This window comes from Rattus norvegicus, chromosome 6, assembly GCF_036323735.1.
Source record: "Rattus norvegicus strain BN/NHsdMcwi chromosome 6, GRCr8, whole genome shotgun sequence".
In the NCBI taxonomy this organism is placed as follows: domain Eukaryota; kingdom Metazoa; phylum Chordata; class Mammalia; order Rodentia; family Muridae; genus Rattus; species Rattus norvegicus.
In genome coordinates, this window is record NC_086024.1 from 39,312,698 (window position 1) to 39,324,000 (window position 11,303).

Genomic DNA, 11,303 nt, shown 5'->3' on the forward strand with positions numbered 1-11,303 from the left:
AGAGAAAGCTGAAACAAAGATGATGTGAGGCATTTGAAATGTGTCATTCACCCAAGCATCAAAAAAGAATCTTCCAAGATAATGACTGTCAATGGGACTTGACAAAATGTACCTTTCTGTGCATGCGTGAACTGCGGGCTCCCACATATCCATCTTTACAGGCAGTGGGCACATTCTGAACTCAGGGAAATGATCAGTAATGGAGGTAATAAATAAATAAATAAATAAATAAATAAATAAATAAATAAATAAATAAAGTTTAGCATATAATCTATATTAAGAAAATAAGCAAATAGGAATAAAAGAAGCATTTGATGTAGATGTTGAAAATTTTTTCTGTTAAGTAGTGATTGCATGGAAAAAGTACAACCCCAGTACATTATCGGATCTTCATTGAACAAATTAAGGTAAAAATGTTAGTACATATTTATTTCTGTTTCTATTCTGTTTCATTACATACAGGCACATCAAGTAAAAGACTAAAATAACAAAACTTCAGGGAGGAAAAATAACAAAAAACATATACATGCATATGTATAAGTTTATTCATCTGTTGACATTCGTGTTTCTAAATTATCTGTATTTTGCTAGTGAAAGGAAAATAAATATTGCTTAAATAAAATTTGTGTCTCATAGAAAATCACTAGGGGCAGACACAGATAAACAACTATACAAATGCTTATCAGAAGAGGTAGAAATGGATCGCTTAGAATTAGGGAGGAAACTCACAAAAATGATGACAAACAGAAACAATGAATGTTTAATGTCTCTCAGTCCTAGGAAATGTAACTGGGGTATAGCAAGAGTTGTTTTCATTCTAAGTACTTCCGTATTATCATATTTTCAACACATTTGTGCATTACTTTGGTTTTCAAAAGTAAAAGCAAATTGTTTGGATTACTGTACCACAGCTGCATGAGAGAATTACTAATTGTTTTTCAGAAACACATTTAATAATTTAGTCATAAAGAAAATCACATCTTCAACTTACTCTTAAATGCTTCAGTATAGTATATGAGTGTGAAGACAGAACATGAACGGCATAAAAGGACAACATTAAAGGATTCTGAGTGGAGTCTTTTATGCAACAATTCCTTGTAGTCTTGCAACCTTCCACAAGCTTGAAATTATTCTCAAGTGAATAATAGTAAATAAATAAAAGCAAGTTTTAGATCATTCAAAATACATTAGCAAGTCACAGTGACATTTTAATTTGTCAAGAATATAATTTAGAAAAAAAGGCTACCACCTTTATACAGTCTTCAACCTTTAACTATAATAAAAGCAGGCATTTGGGACATGATAGAGAAGAATTAAAATTGTGAATATAAAAAAAGAATAAAGAACGGCAGGCCAGAGACCACAGTGGGCTGAGAGAGAAAGCCTGTGTACCCTGGCATATGGAAGAGAAAGAAATAAGCAGTGACAGTGGAGGAAGGTTGAGGATGCCATTGGTTCCCACAGCTGTAGAAAGAGCTCAGGAAAGGAGGAGAAATGGAAGACATGGCTGTGGTGGTCAATTTTTGTGAACTTGCCACAAACCTAGACATGTCTGGCAATCTTAATTGAGAAAAGTATTGTCCAAGGAAGTCTCTAGGGCATTTTTTTTTGAGCTGAGGACTGAACCCAAGGCCTTGTGCTTGCAAGGCAAGCGCTCTACCACTGAGCTAAATCCCCAACCCCTCTAGGGCATATTCTTAATTGATGATTGATATGGGGGTACCCAGTCAATTGTGGGTGGTCCTACCCCTGAACCGCTGGCACTGAGTGCTATAAGAAAGCAAGCCACAGGAACAAGTCAATAAGCAGCATTCCTCCACAGATTGTGGTTTAGTTCTTACCTCTAGGTTCTTGTGTTCTGCCCCAACTTCCCTTACTGGTTGACTATGGTCTAATTGGTTGGGTAAACCAAATAGATACTTTCTTTCCCAAGTTGCTTTTAGCATAGTGTCTTATCACAGAAACAGAAACCCTAACAAAGACAACTACAAATGGACATGCAATCCCAGAACACAGTAAAGGGAGTTGGTTTTAACATACGGAAATTTATACTCCGCATTCAACTAGAGTTTAAGAATGGGAAAGTGGCAGTCAGGATATACAAGGAATGGGGCAAAGTGGAGAAGTGAAGGCAGGGACAAATGGGAAGAATGACTAAAGACAATGGGGACCTTTGTCATGTGTTACTTTTCTCCTTGTCATGACAGAACACCTGACAAGAAGCAACTTCAGGAAGGAAGTTTATAGGTTGTCTCAGAGCTTCAAGGCAGGAGAGGAATGTAGGAGGAGCTCACAGCTGGTAACAATGAAGACCTCCTTGCTAACATCTGGGCAGATTAGGAAGCAGAAGCAGCCTGGACATCAAAGTTAAACTCTAAAGGTCCATCTCCTGTCGGTGCACTTGTTCTAGTTACACATCATCACCAAACCTTCCAAAACTCCAAAACCTCACCATCTCCTGGGACCAAGTGTTCAAACATATGAGCCCATAGGGGACATGATTGCATAGAATAACACAGTCTCCCATGGAATCCTCCAAAGTGGAATGGCTGTATGTTTGCTGTAGATTCAAACTATAACCTTTGTTTCTAGAACGTCCTACATAAATCCTTCCACTCTAATCCAGCCCAGCTGTAGACCTCATTTGTAAACAGTGACTATGATGTAGTCTCGCCATAAAGATTTTAAGGCCCATTATGATTGTCTTCTGTCTATTGGAGATAAACGTTCAAACACGGCATTAAGGTCTCAGAAGTGAACCAGAGAACACCAAGTGTAAGAAAATTGAACATAATTCTCAGAAAAGATTATAAGCAGTTTTTTTTCAATCCATTTTTCCAAATGGAAAACAACTCATTTAGTATGGAAAATATTTTCACCAAGCCTATGTTTTTTGACCTTTTAATTTGGGGTCTAAGTCATTATTTTGCTTGTTTTCCTTTAAAAGCTCCTGGAGCTTTTCTGAGAATGTTTAGATTGAATATTAATATTTTTCATTGTGTGAAACAATAAACAAAAGCATATTCAGGGAAAGATAAAGAAACATATTGCAGACAGAATGTTAAGACATAAACACTGCTTTACTTTTAAAGACTTTCCCCCAAATTCCTGGAGCTTTCTTATCCATTTTTTAATGTAATTCATGACATTTTAAGCTATGCCAAACCAACTTAAGCAATGAATGTTGTTCTTAAGAAGGGTTGGGGAGCTTCTCATAGGGGAGGGGGATGGGATACTGGGTTTGTGAAGGGGAAACCAGGAAAGGAGATAACATTTAAAATGTAAATAAATAAAATATCCAATAAAAAAGAAGGTCCTATAATTTGAATCCCGCCCTTGAGAGATGCTTTACTTGATTTAGGAAGAAAGAGATAAAGAAATTACAAAGAATATAACTGGCAATCACTAGAGAAAAACTGGTGTCAGACTTTTTCAGATTTACTTGCTTATCTCTCTCTCTCTCTCTCTCTCTCTCTCTCTCTCTCTCTCTCTCTCTCTCTCCCTCCGTCCTTCCCTCCCTCCCCCCTCCCTCTCAGTATCTGACCCAGTAAACACAGACCAACATATTCTCAATCCTTCGATTTCCATCATGGTTAGTCCTGGGAAAATAGAAGTAAGCCCCAGCTATAGAATTTCTAAGCTTGGAGGTATTTCATTTTTATTCAAATGCTTTAAGCTCCATAAAATATATGAAGCTATATTTTCAGACTTCAAAAAATACAACAAGTATGTCTTTTCCCAGCATCATTTAATATTCGACAACGTGCTCCTAAATGATCTTGCTTTCAGAATGTACTTTTTAGCATGGAGTTTCTCTCCGGTTGGGCGGGGTCCTTTGAAACTTCTTTCACCATATAATTTTAAACTCATTCTTTGAAGCACAGAAATATGGCTTTTTTGTGGCTGATGAGTTAGGAAATAATTTTTTGAGATGCATTATGTTCAAGAACCATAGATTTGTTCCAATACCCAGGAGTGAAATGCGTTTGAGAAATAGCAAGTTCAGTAATAGCACATTCCAGAGACAGCACTTTGAACGCTATTACATGGCTGCCTATATCTCTTAATCAAGTTCATGTTCACAGTTTGAAACTCTCTGCTTCCATGACTTCTGCCTCAATATGACACTTTCCCACCATCTTTGACCTATCTGGCTGTCTCATTTTGCTATCTGCCTGGTGTTTCACGATGCTTTCTATGCATTTAGAGCATTCTGAGAATGTTTAATTCATCCTGATGCTCCCAGAGGCAAGTTCAGTACCTGGATTCCAGAAAGTAAAAATAGGGAAATTTCTCTGTAGAAGGAACTAAATGTTTAATCATTTTCTAACACCAGACATGGCAGAACTGTCACAGGATGAACTTGAGGGAGCATGGGGACAGGGATTCTCAGTATTCTCCAATAACCACCAGACAGAAAGCAGTGGTCAGGTTATTTCTACCCATCCCCTGGTCACAAACTGTGTAGTCAAGACAACTTCCTGTGGAGAATCTAAGATGTAGCAGTGCTTGGGAGTAAGATCTGCATCCACTCAGCCTTAGTCTATTCAAAAAGTCTGGGGCATAGAGAGAGGAAAGAACACTCACGCAGCATCTGTAGCCACACTTGGTGCCATGGTAAGTGTTATGTTCACCCTACAGAGTGTGATATATAAGATCAAGAGTTTGGTTTACTTCAAGGAAACTCATAATCTCTAAGACTCTTGATGTAGCCTTTTCTTGCAATGCTTACTTAAGCAGCTGTACACATGGTGGCGTCTCTTGCTGTTTGTTTACTTTTATGAGACAGAGTCTTATTGACTTTGTTGTAAGGATGACCTTAAACCTCTGATTCTTCTGTCTCCATCTCCCAGGAGCTGAGATTCTAGGCAGGAACCATCTTATCCATTTTATGGGATGCTGGGGATCAATTCTAGGTCTTCATGTTGATAGACAAGCACCCTAACAGCCTAGATGTTACCCTGAGTTACAGCTTCAGCCTTCCTGTTTGCTATTTTTATTTGCCTTTAACTGGCATAGTTTTCCTCCAAGGCCTCTTTACTCAAGTTCTCAGGAACTAGAAAGAACTTCCTCGAATGTTTTTGATACGGGAAGACTTTTAGCTTCAAATATCTGATGGTTGAAATTCACTTCCTTAACCTGTTAAAGACCTACCAGGTAAAAGCTACTCTTCGCTTAGTATATATGAAATTCCTACCGGAGAGCAGAATCTACAATGTGCCTTAGCAAAGATCAAAGTGCACTCTGGCAGTTCATATTCCTTCTACACCATTGGTTCTCAACCTGTGGGTTGAAACCCCAACAGAGGTCACTTATCAGATATCCTGCATATCAGATGTTTATGTTATGATTCATAACAGGAGTAAAATTACAGTTATGAAGTAAAACATAACTGTTCCCCAAAACATGAGGAACTGTATTAAAGTGTCACAGTGTTGGGAAGGTTGAGAACCTTTGCTTTACACTTTTTTCTTGCCTCCTAACAACTCTTATTTACCCCTTCAAAGTATCAATTTAGGCCAGCTTCCCCCATGATTCTGCCTTACCATGTATCCCAAGACTATACTGGGCTCTTATCTCCTGATTTCCTTGAGTCAGTATACTCTGTTCTATTAGAGCATCTCTAAATCAAATTAATTAAATCAAATCATATGAAATTTTTCCTAGGTCAAAACCGTAGCTAGTTATCATGTATGCATGCATGTCAACTAAGGAGACAGAAAATGAAACAATAATGGGCTTCTTAATGATGCTTTGAAATAGTCAGCTGCCATGGACTTCAAAACAGTTGGGTGCCCATTTGGAAGCAGATCTCTGGTTATAAGCCATAGAACTCTGCTATTGTTCCATCAGTAATCTTTATCAAAACCTTCCGACAAGTCATGTGGGCCAACAGATTACACGATCATAAAGTCAGAAAATAGAAAGACTATATTGGACTGTCTCGAAATTAAAATTAATTTTAAAATACCTTGACCAAAATAGACACGATGGAATTGAAGGCAACATATATGCCACCAGCTCCTCTTAACAAGGTAAAAATAACAGTGCTCCCCAGAACAGTAACAGGCTAAAGACAGTTACAAGAAAAAAAACTTAAAGAATTGTTGGAGAGATTCCACTTCTCTGGGGTGGGGCGGGGCAGGGAAGCAACAAAGAAGGTGACTAGACTAGATGGGTTTTCAATCCAGCCTACATCCAGCTTTGTTGATGAGATCAAGGCGTAGACTATGTAGTACTGAACAAGGACCATCCTGCTAAAATACTTTACCTGCGTTCATTACTGTAATGGCCTCCCTGAACTGTAGTCATAAGGACTGAGACCAACATAACTAAATGGGGACATGTCCATTTAGAGGTTGAAAACTATGAAGTGTATGAATAAGTGTAAGGAGGGTGATGTAGCTCTCAGGCTCCAGTGATGTGCCTTCTACTGTTATGCTGCTCAGTTCTACTTATCAGATTGTCCTCAGAGTGCTTGGCTCTCTACCCATGGATCAGTGCAACTCCCAGATCTCATCAGAGAAGTGTCTTTGTGCATTGAACAGTGGTTAACATGGAAACACACACCTGATCAAAGGACAGAGAGTAAGTGCCCATAGAGAGCTCATCCACAAGAGTGGATCAATATCACTTGTGGTTCACTTGTGAAGAAGTGACATCAATATCACTTCTTCTCCAGGAGACAGAAATCAGAGTGAAATAATGTTTGCATCCTAAGTGAGGTAACCCAAATTCAAAAGGATATGCATGGTATATACTCACTGATAACGTGGATATTAGTCAAAACATTCAGAATACCCATGATATGCCCCACATACCCAAAGAAGTTAAACAAGAAGGAAGGCCCAAGGGAGGATGCTTCAATCCCACTTAGAAGAGGAAACAAAACAGTCATGGAAGGCAGAGGGAGGGAGGGACCTGGGTGAGAGAGGAGAGGGGAAGGAAAATGGAGGAAGGGCAGGATCAGGCATTGACAGAGACAGGAGAGATTTCCAGAAGACCAGGAAAATGAATGGAATATGGCCTGAAGTGCTGGTTGAGGGGGGTTCCCTAGGATGTTCCAGAGACACAGGATAAGGAAGGCTTCCAGAAGTCAACACAGGTGACCTTAGCAGAAATGTCCAACCATGCAATTATAGAACCTGAAGAAACTACCTCCAGTAGCCAGATGGGACCCCAAGCGGAGGGATGGGGACACCAACCTACCCACAAAACTTTTGACCCCAAATTGGTCCTATCGAAAAGAAACGTAGGGACAAAGATAAAACAGAGACTAAAAGAATGGCTGACCAGTAACTGAACACTTTGAAACCCATCCCATGGGCAGGCACCAATCCCTCACACTATTAATGATGATATGCAGATAGGAGCTTAACATAGCAGCCCTGTGAGAGACTCTATCCAGCAACAGACTGAGACAGATACAGATACCCACAGAGAAACATTGGATTGTAAGAGACAGCTGCCTGAGGTGGGGATTGGGAGGATTCTCTAGGAAGTCCTAGAGATCAGGATGAGGGAGGCTCCCAGGAGTCAATGCAGGATAGAGGTCAGGGACCTCTATGGAAGAGTTAGAGGAAGGATTGAAGGCCCTCAAGGAGATGGGAGACTAATAGTGTCAACTAACCTGGATCCCTAGAAGACCCCAGAGACTAACTCACCAACCAAAGAGCATACACAGGCTGGTCTGAGGTCTCCAGCACATATGTAGCAGAGGGCTGCCATATCCAGCCTCAATTAGAGAGGATGCACTTATCCTGCATACTTTTTGTACCAGTATAGGGGGATACAAGAAGGCTGCCTTCTCAGAGGCCAAGGGGAGAGGGTATAGAGGGAGGTTCTCTTCAAGGAGGGACCAGGAGGGGAGGCATCATTTGGGATATAAGTATTTTTAAGTAAGTTATTGAGTTATGAAATATTTCAAATATCAACTGACCACAAGCATTATCTTGAGCCAACAGAAGTCTGAGCTTAAACTGTAACTATCAGAGCCCTTAGGCAGCAAGAGAAGTCCAGCACCAGCTCTAGGGAAACAATGGAACCAGGGGATCACCATGAAACATGTCTGGACATTCAGACTCCCAGAGGGGTCTTGACAGAAGAGCAATGAAGCATGATGCTCTAGGGACAAGGACTGGGGCTAAAATAGTAGGGGGTCGGTATCTGCAGTATGTGGGGCATGCTTGAAGGAGCTTAGGCTGTTTAATCTCAAGAACATGAGGCTCAGGGGAGCTCTGGAAGCTTTTCTACCATGATTGAAAAGCTGTCATGGGCACAAATGGAATTGACTTATTCTTGTGAATAGGGGGCTTAGAAAGATCAAGGAACAAAGTCATAAGTGGAAGTAAGGGTATCGCAGAGTAGGGAACTTCTAAAGAAAAGAGCTGTCCAGAAATAGCATGAGTCACTAGAGCAAGTAAATGTTACACCCATGAAGGGCTCAGTCATTTGTCAGCTGCCAGCCCTAGAAGCGATCTGTGACTTCTTAAATCTAGGGAGAAACTTGGGACACAAACCACCCTTAGAGCTCTCAGAAACCCTAATGTTTCTTGATACTGACAAAACTATGAACCTGAGTGATCAGTCTAAAACCACCCACTTTTTTTCAAAGCTTCATTTTGTGGATGAGAAATCCAAGATGGCTGGAGATAAATGGAAAGACTACAGGCATGGAGATCTTGAAGCCTAGGCTGAAACACAGACCTCCTGGGGCTTTGTTCATTTTGCTTGCACTCTGATCTTGGTATTTCCAAAACTGATCTTGACCCCTTGCCCAAATTTATCTTTTAAATAGCTGGGTCAATTTGAAAAATAACCCCATAGTGCTTGAACACACGTCGCACATTCATAATTGTCAAAGTAAATTGTACTAAAAAACAAAGACTAGTGTGTGTGTACCAACTATCCTCAGACTACTATTGTCTACATTCCCCATTATCTATGTACCATGTGCTGAACTAGCCTTACAAATAGCAAAATAAATAAGACACTAATGTTTTCCAAGGGAACTATGGAGCCAATGTATAGGAGAGCAAAGGATGTGCACAACAATGCAGTGAGTGGATGTTTGATAGAGACAATGTGTGTTATAAAGGAACGGAACTTCTTTTTTTTTATCACAACCAGATTTTATTATATATTAACAACTCCTGTGATCAAAATTCACAGTAACAAGAAAATACTTTCTTGTCAGTTTAGACAAGAAAAGGTAAGGTACTCTGGGACCTTCACTAATATAAAAATCTGGTACTAATGTATTTCTTCCAAACTGTTATCAGCATTTAAATTTTATTTTCAAATTACCTAGTCTTCTGAAAGCCTTTGTGACAAGGCATTTAGTTTTTTTTCACAAATATGAAAACTTTTATGAATTATCTGCTAATGTTAAAAGTTCAAAGTGTTAAATTACATATTCAAATGAATCTGAGCTTCCATACTCACAGCCTATAGTGTCCTTGGCTGCAGAGACATTGATCTTTTTTTTTTAATTTATTTTTTTTAAATTTAGAGAATACTTTATTAGTTTTTGTAATCAAACCCACGTAGATAAGACCTTACATATTTAATACAGTGTGTTACCCCTGTACAAATGGAAAAAACTTAAGTTCAACATTTCTAGACCAATATGGCTGTTAATTTCTGTACAGTGCCAACTCAACACAGTAAACGGGGATACTTTTTTCCAAAGTTGACAGCACAGCTAAAGTTTCAAAAAATTCAAATTATATATCTGTATATATATATTTATATTTATATAAAAAGACCAATAATAGCAGTGTGTTATGCATCAACAGCAGCAACAGCTTTTCCAGGTTCTGCAGTCATCTGAACAAAACTGTAGAGACATCCAGCACACTCCATTAAAAAAAAAAAAAGTAAAAAAACAAAACCCGAGAAAACAGCACAGTTCTGTTACTCTTGTGGTACCTGGCACCATTTTTTTTAAATTAGCTTCTCAATCATCATCTGGAAAGAAAACATTCTGAGCAACATCATTAAAAACAGCTCTGATAAAGCACGGTCACTACTACGTATCATAAAGCAGGTACAAGCTATTTTACATCCACAGAGGTATGATACAGTACTGTCCTACATCTATAATACTAGAGGATACAATTTAAAGGCATTATTTGAGACTTGATTCTACTTTTCCAGCAGAGGGCCCAAAGGATGGTGTGACACAGCTTTGTAAAGAAACATACTCTAGACAGGATTTCCTTTCACTAGTGGCACAGTTCTAAGGATTCATTCTCTCCATGAATGTCAGCTAAAACCATTATTAAAAAAATGAAATATCCCTAGAACAAAACCGTATAACCACCGGATTCACAAGAAGATGACCTAGTGGAGACAAGCTGGACCTCACCTTACCAACAAGCTATCAAATCTAGGAACGGAACTTCTAACTACATTCAGGAAAACTAGATAAGGGATCACAGAATATGTGACACTTGACTCCCAATTTGAGGCATGTAGAAAGGAAAGCTGAGAGAACAGAACATGTCATGATAGAGAGGTAGGAAAGTTTAGATAGGACCAGGGGAGATCTATGAGGCTGAAACACAGAGTAATGCAAGGAAGTGGTGGAGGCTGGGACCACACTTAAAACCTGCACTTAAGAGTTCAGAATTGCGGCGCATATCTTCCTGGTTGCTGCCACTGCAGAGAGCCCGTGGGCAGCACCCCACGAGCGAACTTGAGCCTCGGGACCACAGGTAAGACCAACTTTTCTGCTGCAAGAAAGCTGCCTGGTGAGCTCGCGACACATGGAGGCAGAATTCCTCTAGGACCGGGCACATTCTGTGTTTACCAGAAGTCCCACACCCGCGGATCCCGGCCTGCAGCAGCTCTCTGCTCCCAGACCCCGTGAGAGAGAGACCCAACCGCCTGGTCAGGTGGGCACTCCTGAGGCTGCAGAGCGGAAGAGACCACCAACACTGCCCACCCCTGCACACATCCCTGGCCCAAGAGGAAACTGTATAAGGCCTCTGGGCTCCCGTGGGGGAGGGTCCCTGCCTGAGACACCGCCGGAACCTGAAGGAAACAGACCGGATAAACAGTTCTCTGCACCCAAATCCCGTGGGAGGGAGAGCTAAACCTTCAGAGAGGCAGACAAGCCTGGGAAACCAGAAGAGACTGCTCTCTGCACACACATCTCGGACGCCAGAGGAAAACACCAAAGGCCATCTGGAACCCTGGTACACTGAAGCTCCCGGAAGGGGCGGCGCATATCTTCCTGGTTGCTGCGGCTGCAGAGAGCCCGTGGGCAGCACCCCACAAGCGAACTTGAGCCTCGGGAC